At 40.5% G+C, this 10000-nt stretch overlaps 1 protein-coding gene and 1 pseudogene across 1 annotated transcript in view; one reads left to right on the top strand and one right to left on the bottom strand.

Moving 5' to 3' along the window:
- LOC138024394 (adrenocorticotropic hormone receptor-like) overlaps nucleotides 1-7843 on the bottom strand; it is a 102328-nt pseudogene extending 94485 nt beyond the window's left edge.
- The window catches only part of LOC138024377 (tetratricopeptide repeat protein 28-like), a 118468-nt gene that overhangs the window by 74602 nt on the left and 33866 nt on the right, over nucleotides 1-10000 (top strand). The window lies entirely within an intron of this gene.

Raw genomic sequence — 10000 nt, 5'->3', positions numbered from 1 at the left:
CATACGTTCTGCGCATCTCGACGTACTCGGATTTCCTATCGGTGATGCTTGCTAATACAGGGATATATTTTTGCGCCGCTTAAAATTATGCAGAGCAAGTAGATGTTAGTAAGTGCTATTGGTATCCAAAGAGAAAATTGGGGGTAACCGTGTATTTTTCAGAGATAATTAAGCTTCAATTTGAGAAAGAACGCCTTACATGGCTTTGTATTTTAAAGCTTTTTACAAATATTATTCGTGAATTATCTTTGAAAAATGCTTGGTTACCCCAATTTTATTTTCCGATTTCGATAACACTTGTTAAGATCAACATTTCCCGCATAATCGTAAACCGGGGAAAAATACCTTTGAATTAGTAGGCACCGTCCTTAAGTTCCTCATTTGCACAATGTAAAACAGAAAACAGAGGTGTAGTAAATATATATAGAATAGTTTATTACTTTTAAAGGTGACTTTCATCATACTACTATGAAGTTACATAGTAGAGTAATTTAGGTAAAAGGAAGGGACACATTTTTTTTTGCATTTATTAAGTCCTTATTTGATATAGGCAACATGAACGAAACGTTGGTATGACCATTTCTCAGTTCATTTTACAATTCTTCAAGTCTAAGTATAGTTCTGTAGGGAGGGGAGTCCCAAAATGCTAAAAACAGAACTCACTGAGCAATCTGGGACTTCCCTCCCTCCAGAACTTATTATACTCGTCACCAGGCGTCCCGAGTTCAGTGCCATGTTTCTTTGCGAGGACAACGGTTTCTGGCCGCCATTTTAGCAGGTTAACTTACAAGTTCTACGGAGTCTGGTGGCTTCGCTTTGCTACCTGGAGATGCTTCAGTGGATTCATGGTTTAGAGAAATTCATGTTCCACGAGCCTGGCGTGTTTATTTAGCGACTGGATTCGATTTTCAGGAAAAAATCGTGCTTGTTTTGGGTCGATCGGAGTCCCTACGCTGGCTTCCGTCTCCTACCTTGTCACTATACTATGAAGGAAGGTGAACGGGGACCATTTTTCCCGAAACTTCGTGTACGTATTAAAGACAACAGCAGCTCACCACATGGTAAGTTTCATCGAGTTTTATTTTCATTTTCTTGCAAATTTCTAGACCTAAACATGCAGATTTCAAGTTAACGTCGATTGGATAAATTTTTCCTCTTTATGAACTTGGTCAAGCCTTAACCCACTTGAGTCAAGAGTTACTTAGCTTCTGGCCCCGTGGGAGGGGGGGGGGGGGGGTACTTTAGGAATTTCTGGGTGGGGGATGTGCCACTAGAGCCCTGGAACCCTTAGCCTATACCAGAGCTGGTTCAGCTGAATTTTGCTACCCTGTACCTGAGTAAACTCCCCAAATCCTCCCTCTCATAGAGTAGCTGTTTTTCAGAAACTACTGAGGTCACTAGCACAGTCTAGCCGAAACAAAACCTATACCATAATCGTTTCTCTCTCAAAAAAGGATTTATTTATACTTGTTCAGTTCGTTCAGTCTTTTTCTGGTTTCCTCAGTATAGACAAACTCTTCAACCAACTGGTTAGTTCCGTGAAAAATTACACCTTAATCTAGACACAAACGCTCTAATTTATGTACCCTATCCTAGAGTAAACTGCTTGAAAACCACATACCCTTCACAGCGGCAAATACCTACATAGCTCATATATGGCAGTAACCCCACCACCCCCCCCCCCCCCTTCCCCCTCCCGGGGGCTTCTGGCCCTGTGATGACGAACCTTTTCGACAATATCAACGGTGACAACCCGAATTTTTCATCAAAGGTGACAAATAAGCGCCAGGAAAGATGTAGTTACAATGCCGCCAGCAAGGACATTGGTACGGTATTTAAACTTCAGTTACAGAGAAGAAGTCATAAGGGTCAAGTTTTTTTGCAACAACAACAATTACAACAAACGCTGCAACGTGAAATTTCAGCTGCAGTGTCAGCAATGGGCCATTACGTCTTCTGCTTTGTTTCACAGTCGAGCCCTGTGACGGGTGTCGAGAATGCGTTTTCGAGAATCCAATTTTTGAATTTCGCTGTGTATTTAGTTGGCACTTGAAAAGCATACAGTTATCATTTTTGCAAAATAACATGAGCAATTCAACTTTCTTGGGGATGTTCTCCCACTGAAATTCTATACTTCGAGAATGTGTCGCCGCGTCTCCGAGTCCCGACGTCCCCACGTCCACGAGTGCTCGAGTTCCGAGTCCCCAAATCCCCACGTCCTAGCGTCCCCGCATCCCCGTCCCACTTTTCGACACAGCCATTCCATCCCGTATATTTACTCGATCTTGTGAGAAAGGGCCTTGTTGCTTGGGGTCAGGCCCTAAATACACATTTGAACAAAATTGTCACCCTGCAAAAGCGAGCTTTGCGTTTAATGTATTTTGTAGATTATAAATCTCATAGTGTGCCTCTATTTTTAAATTCAGGAATTCTGCCAGTTAAATTACTTTACTTTAAATCAGTTGCCTCTTTGCTAAATGATGTTGACAATCGGCATGTTCCATCCAATATCTCAAATCTATTTACTCGCTCGAAACAAATTCATTCCTATCCCACGCGGTCTGCAATAGCTGGAAACTTCCATGTAGAAATGTCGAGAACGAACCAACGGTTAATGTCTTTCTCTAAAATTGGTACAAAAATATGGAATGGTATCCCCCCTGAAATTCGCCAGCTTAAGAAATCACACTTTAAACGTAAATTGAACGAATTACTTCTGAAGTTTCTTAAAATTGAGGAGATGAATGTTGATATGCGCTACATCAATCTTTTGAACTATATGGCTTTTCTTTAACAGTCATGTAGAATACCTCAGATCGTTTATTTATTTATTTTATTGTTTATTTATTATTTTTTTCTTGTTTGTGTAATCCTTGTAAATTTTTAAGTGTCTTTGTTTACTTGTGAGAGACAGTAATAATGTCGCAGTGTAAGTGGCCCGCGTAGAATAGCAATGCTAACTGCGGGCCACCATGGTCTTGTTTGAATAATTATGATTTGTTTGTAAATAAAGTTAAGTTAAGGGCCTGGAATCGGAAGGATTCTCGCAAATGGTAACGGAATTTCGCGAATTTCGTTCCGAACGGAACAAGAAGACTACCTCTGGTGGTTGTTCACAATTTCCGAAAAGATTTTCCGGAAAATGCCTTTCCATTTGACCTCAAACCGAAATTTCCGGATTTTTTTGGCTAAATGGTAAGCATCCTTGGTTTCTCATAAACGGACAATGTGTTCGGCAAAGCTCATGGCGTCGTTTCTAAGCTGAAGACAAACTGCCTGGATACTAAGCTTTTCTTAATGAGGGAGATTGGGGACTATATAAATTCTTAATTTCACTAGTTTCGGATTGATTCACTTCAATATTTCTCAAAACTTTGAGTGCCCTTTTAGGTTTTACTATTTGCGATATTCCTCCCCCCTTCCCCCCCCCCCCCCTTCGTCCCCCCCCCCCCCCTTCCCGTTGGTGGGTTGGGGCGAGGAAACGACTGCTTAGATAAGGGACAATTGGGGGAAGTTTGTAAACTCATCGTTTTTAAGGAGTTGAAGAGGGGGTGGGGAGGAAGAAGTTTGTGAACTTAGCTTGTTGGAAGAAAAAGGGAGGGAAGTACCTCCGTCTGCATAATAATCATTCCTATTTTTGCTGACACGGTAAGAACGGAAGTACCTGCATTTCTTCTAACGTGGAAGGTTTAGTTTACAAATCAGAAGTTGAAGAAGAAGAAGTGTACACTTCATTCGTTTTTGAGAAATTCTATACAACAAGTGATAATCTCTTCACCGGTGTCGACTCTTATTGGCAATTCTACTACAGCTTTGGTATCTAAGGTACCTGTTACATGCATGCCTATGGCGGATAAAGTGTTTCTTGGATCATTTAAGTTCAAATTATATCTAGAACCAGCAAACACTACACAGGTTGTGCTGCTTTTAATATTATATCCATCAATTTGGTAGAAACTATTTTGGTCTTTCTTCGGTGTTCAGCGTTCAGCGCTTAATAGAGGTTCATTTGCCATTCAAAAATACAAATATCTTCTCTGAATATTAATCCTATGAAATTATCAAGATTTTTTTACCCTCTCTTGTTGGTGTTATCTGTACACGCTATTTTTTGCATTGGGCCAGCTCCTCTAGCCTCGTTAGCTCGCGAAGAGCGAGTCTCAAGAAAACAATAAAATTAACAAATCGAAAGTGGTTCAGCGTTGTCTGTACTCTTGTATACGATATTCGTCCTCACAGTGGTCAAAATGTCTTCAGACCCACGAGGCGCAACATTTTGACCACTGTGATGACGAATATCGTTGTCTATAAGAGTGCAGACAACGCTGAATCACTTTCGATTTGTTTTTTACCACAATATTCAACGCCAAAGAAAGTTTTTGTTTCAGAGCGTGACCAAAATCATGACACAACGAAAGAGCAAGCGTTGTCTATATCTTTCTCGCAATAGGATTAGTTTATTTTCCAAAATGGGCGTTCCTGATTGGCTATTGCATTGCTTGACAAATTGACGGGAGCATGACGTGTACAGCGTTGACTAGACTCTTATCGACAACGGAAAATTAGCCAATCAGATTGCGAGATTACAAGCAATTGTTTTAAAAAATTCATTGTGTGAATGCCAGCTGAGCGTTTTCAGTGGTTGGTACTCGAAAGGCGTAACAGTTCAATGGTTGATTCTCTCTCGCCATTTTGTTGTAAGCAGCGTCTGTTATAATTGGCAATGGCGATCACTTTGGTTTAGTTTGTTTAATAAGACTATTAGGGCCTCCACTCCGGCTTTAACAAAAACAAATGCAAACAAACAAAGTTTCAGCTTCAACGGAATAAGTTGTATGACTTATCAGACCAAGCGTCAGTCTTTCTACTCAGTAATGGGGTCGAGTTCACTGGTTGTCTTGGTTGTTATAGCATCTATCCTGTTCTTCCCATTGTCAGCGGTTAATTGAGCGGACTGGGTTAAGGCTACTTCGATTTTCCCGTGAGGGCCTTGGTGTCTATTACCGGTGGTGTGGGGATTCACGGCAGGTGCCTCTCGAAATGTGAGGTGGAGCATGCGTACTATAGCACTCTTGAAGTTTGGTAGGCGAAAAGCATAAAAGAAAGGATTAATGAGGGATAAAAAGATGATAAACACAAAGGCTAAATCTCTGAGCGAATGAAGGAGCTCGCAACTGCAAGTGTGGCATAGGTTCATTAGATAGATCGTGATGCAAGAAGGGAGGTAACAAGATAGAAAGCCCCCAAGCATGATTAAATATGTTTTGGTGAAATTTTTTTCCATCTCTATAGCGCGCTGACGCGCTTTGCTGTGTTCCGATTGGCCGTCAGTCAGGGTACTGATGTTGGCGACCTGTCTGTTGGCGTACTGGAAAATGCGCACATAGGAAAAGATGAAGATGAAGAGTGTACAGAACATGGTGATAATAGCAAACGCAAACGCGTATGTGACAAAACCCACGAAAAAGAAAAGAGAGGTAAAGCAGCCAGATAGGAACCATACAGTGGCAGCAGTCAGGGCTACTCGCCTGTAATTGGTATTGGCTCGATACCATAGTGGCCTTGTGATGGCTAAGTAACGGTCAACAGTAAGAGCAGCCAAACTCAAAAGAGAAGCTGTACAACAGAGAAAATAAACAAACGGGGAAAACCACGACATGCTGATGGAAAGGCCTCGTGCCTCTCGATAGTGCTTATTGATGGACCAACAAGCCAACAATTAGATCTGTCACAGCGAGATTGGCGATCAGAAACGCGAAAGGACTTCGTAGGTTTTTATTTGGGTCCACTAACACTGCAAGGATGACCATCATATTTCCAGGAACGGTGGCTATCATGAATATAAGAGAGAGAACCATTGTGGTCCATGATACCTCGGGTGGAGCCCAGACTCCAACGCAGTGGCTTTCTCCAACCCCATCGCTGTATCAAGGGTATGCTTGTTGCCTGAATTGAAACAAAATAACACATGTTAACGCATGTGTATTACGGTAGCTCAGTTACGTTTAGCAAAGAGAGAGATTACTGTCGGTCAAATGACCATGTCATTTTTTTCACTTGAAATAAATTGAGTCTCTTTCATGTTAACTTTATCATATTTACAGGCGGGCCTTTATACAGTATTTCCGACTGAAGTTGCAAACGCAAGGAAAAGGTTTGCTTCGCTCCACAGAGATTACTCGTCTTTCCAGTGAAATTCTATACGCGAAATCAGTCATGGATATTTTTCAGAGGACTGACTTTCTACATTAAACACTCTCCAGGTCAGAAGCAATTTATGGCTGGTTAAAGCACAGACCGCCCAAGCTCGGTATACGATTTATAGACTTTTGTTTGGCCGCGTAAATTAACTTTGAGCTTACAAATGCTATATAATAAGCTGTAAAGGGTAGACATAAACTTCGCTTACCTCTACGTACAGTTGTGCTCGTCTTTTCTGTGCAATCGGAGGGCAAACTGTGTCCGTTTTAGCCGGCTTTGTGAATTTCGAATTTTTACGATGTCGTTAGTTGTCATTTCCCGTCATAAAGAAAAGAAAGGCTGGTGACTGGCGGCGACCTCGTCCCACAAATTTCTCTCGCATCACAAAGCAACGGTCCGAATCGCCGCAAAAAGCGCCACAGCCTTAAGGCCAAGTAAATTTCCTATCACATCAACTCCACTCATGGACCACACAACGATAAATTCCGAATAATGTTCGGCTTTCTACAATCTTCCGATGCGTTCAGCTAGATGTGTGGCTACGGCCGTTATAACTTGATGGCGATCATATTACATTCTGCACTGTCGTTGGCCAATTTCAAACACTATCCTCGCGCAATTATTAGACTATCTAGGGGTAAGCAAAAGAGAAAAATACCCACACTCGCTTCCTTCTCTTTATGACGGGAAATGACAACTAACGACATCGTAAAAATTCGAAAGCCACAAACCCGGCTAAAACGGACACAGTTTGCCCTCCGATTGCACAGAAAAGACAAGGACAACCGTATGTAGAGGTAAGCTTATTTTAGCATTTCTAGACTCAAAGTTAATTTTTCCATACAAAGTCTATAAATTGTATACTGAGCTTGGGCTGCCTATGGTTAAAGTTTGATTGATTCAAAGATACTTTGATTGATTCCTCGCGGGAACATTGGAATCCAGAAATGACCAGCTCTCACTGAACGTCGGTGGCTTCATAGCTCAGTTGGTTAGAGCGTCGCACCGGTATCGCGAGGTCACGGGTTAAAACCCCGGTGAAGGCCTCAATTTTTCAGGCTTCTTTACGCAATTGCACAAATTCCGTTCATAACTGCGAGGATCATAGCTTCACTTGAAATGCAGTTGCATCGTTCGCATAAAGGTGCACGTGCAGTTCTCCAACAGATATGCTTTCTGCAAAGTCATTCACATATATTTTATATATATGTATTTATATTGTATGTAAGTACTTGTGTAGGAAAGGAAAATTTAAAACATTAAAACACTACAGAACTGTTTCGAAAGGGCCTGATGGTCCTCTCTCGTCAGGTGCATCATCAGGCCCTTTCGAAACTGTTCTGTAGTGTTTTAATGTTTTAAATTTTCCTTTCCTACACAAGTAATTATAAAGCTCCATAATTGTAGAGCACTCTTCGACTTAAAGATAAGGTTTTCACGTTTCTATATTGTATGTATGTATATATATTGCAGACATATTGTATATTAATATTGAAAAAGGAGAGGATTCACGTATATATACCTTAAATCTGATCAACAGCCAAAATCAATGTGCTAAAAAGTGTCCAGAAATGAACTCTTTGTGATCAATCGCGAGATCGTTGAGATACAATGAAATCGACCTTGACGATCTAAAAGGAACTATTGCACCGAAATGACCAAAGAGGCCTTCCAAGGGGGGTTCTGATGTCAATTTGTCGCTCATTTTCCAGCCCACTTGTCGCCTATTTGCAATTGGTTAGAGATAAATGTCGCTGTCGTTTTTTCGCTGCAATACAACTGTCGCTGTCGCTTTTTCGCTAGAATACAAATCTTCCCTAAACGTGCTTAATTTTTGCGTCCTGTAATTTTGTTTAATTTGTACCGAGATGCAACTTGTCTTGCCTGGCATTCGCTTTTCTCAACAGCAACGGTGAATTGGTTCTTTTCTGATTTTAAAGCAATCCATTTTCAAGTTTTATACTTATGGGACTCGATAACTGAGACCAGAATAAAACTCAACAGCTATTACACCTTCGAACATCTGCTTCCCTAATTTTCCCGTTAAACATGAAACGTCAGTGATGTATTGGTGTATTTGTTAAGGACGGTGCCTACTAATTAACAATATTTTTACCCCGGTGTGTGATTATGCAGAAAATGTAGATCTTAATTAACAAGTGTTATTAAAATCCAAAAAGAAAATTGGGGGTAACCACGCATTTTTCAAAGATAATTCATGAATAATATTTGTAAAAAGCTTTAAAATACAAAGCAATGTATGACGTCCTTTCTCAAATTGAAACTTAATTATCTCTCAAAAATGCATGGTTACCTCCAATTTTCTTTTTGGATACCAAGAGTACTTACTAAGATCTACATTCTCCGGATAGTTCTAAACCGCGCAAAAATATCCCTGTATTAGTAAGCATCACCGATAGGAAATCCGAGTACCTCGAGATGCGCCGAACGTATGCGCAATAAAAATAGTAGGCACTGTCCTTAATTTAAACACAGGCAAATTATTTCTTAACTTTCAGCCTACCGAGATGCAACTTGTTTTGCCTGGCACACACTTTTCGCAACAGCAACGGTGAATTGGTTCTTTTCTGATTTTAAAGCAGACCATTGTTAAGTTTTATACTTATGAAACTCGATAACTGAGGCCGGAATAAAACTCATTAGTTATTACACATTCGAACATCTGCTTTCCCTATTCTCCGGTTAAATTTAACGTGAAACGTTAGTGATGTATTGGTGTATTTGTCAATTTAAACACAGGCAAATTATTTCTTAACTCTCAGGCTACCGAGATGCAACTTGTTTTGCCTGGCATACACTTTTCTCAACAGCAACGGTGAATTGGTTCTTTTCTGATTTTAAAGCAATCCAATTTTAAGTTTTATACTTATGGAACTCGATAACTGAGGAACTGGGAAATTAAGAATGCCAATTGTAGCTGTGTAAAATTTCATTCCGGGCTAATTGATTTCCCAGCATGTCACAGGCAGGCACATACAATATTAATTACAGACTTATCATTTTCCTGCTATCATGATATCCTGATATCATGAAATTGAACCTTACAGTAATTATTTTACCTCAACTGCTAACTTTCCCCGATAAAACACAAGTTTCCTTTCCAATTCAAAACTTCTATTTTTGGCGATTTTGGCGTTTGAGCGTGTGTACAGCGTGTGCCTGTACACCGGGAAGGCTTCCAGCACTGAATTTCCCGACATCAACATTGTTTACTTCCTCCATAACTCGCTTGAAAACTCATCTGAATACAGAACTCCATGACATTCAGACGACGACTGCTCAATTAATCCCCCCACAGAGGCCAAACAATGTTATTCCGAAAGCTTCGTCCACGTTTTTACCAGAATTTCGGAACGTGATCGATCACCATGTTCCCGCATGTTCCTCCACCACGAGCGTCTGCTGAAAAGAGCCACACATTCCTTCCCCTTTGATAAGTAACTGTTATCTGGAAATCACGTGCGGGTTACTTATTCTGAAAGGGACGAAGCCTTTTCAAAATATTCCACAGAAACATTAATTTTATTTCCTCGGTGGGTTATGCATTTGCACTCTCGCGAGTCAAAATGTAAGTGCTTATTAAGGGTATGGTGTCGTTTCATCTACTAGTAAAATTGAAGGCGCCGTGGAAATATATAAATGTGAATACAAATATTAAAGTACTGGTACCGCGAGTGTATTTGAACTGCACGAGAACCATTACCTTCAGGCGCAATGAACACCAGTTGGAAAGTAACGAAAAGAAACCTTCAAAAAAAAAAATCCATTACCCCTAAGC

Source organism: Montipora capricornis, chromosome 11 (genome assembly GCF_036669925.1).
Source record: "Montipora capricornis isolate CH-2021 chromosome 11, ASM3666992v2, whole genome shotgun sequence".
Taxonomy (NCBI): domain Eukaryota; kingdom Metazoa; phylum Cnidaria; class Anthozoa; order Scleractinia; family Acroporidae; genus Montipora; species Montipora capricornis.
The sequence above is the reverse complement of the archived record's forward strand: the minus strand, read 5'-3'. Positions and strand labels throughout refer to the sequence as shown.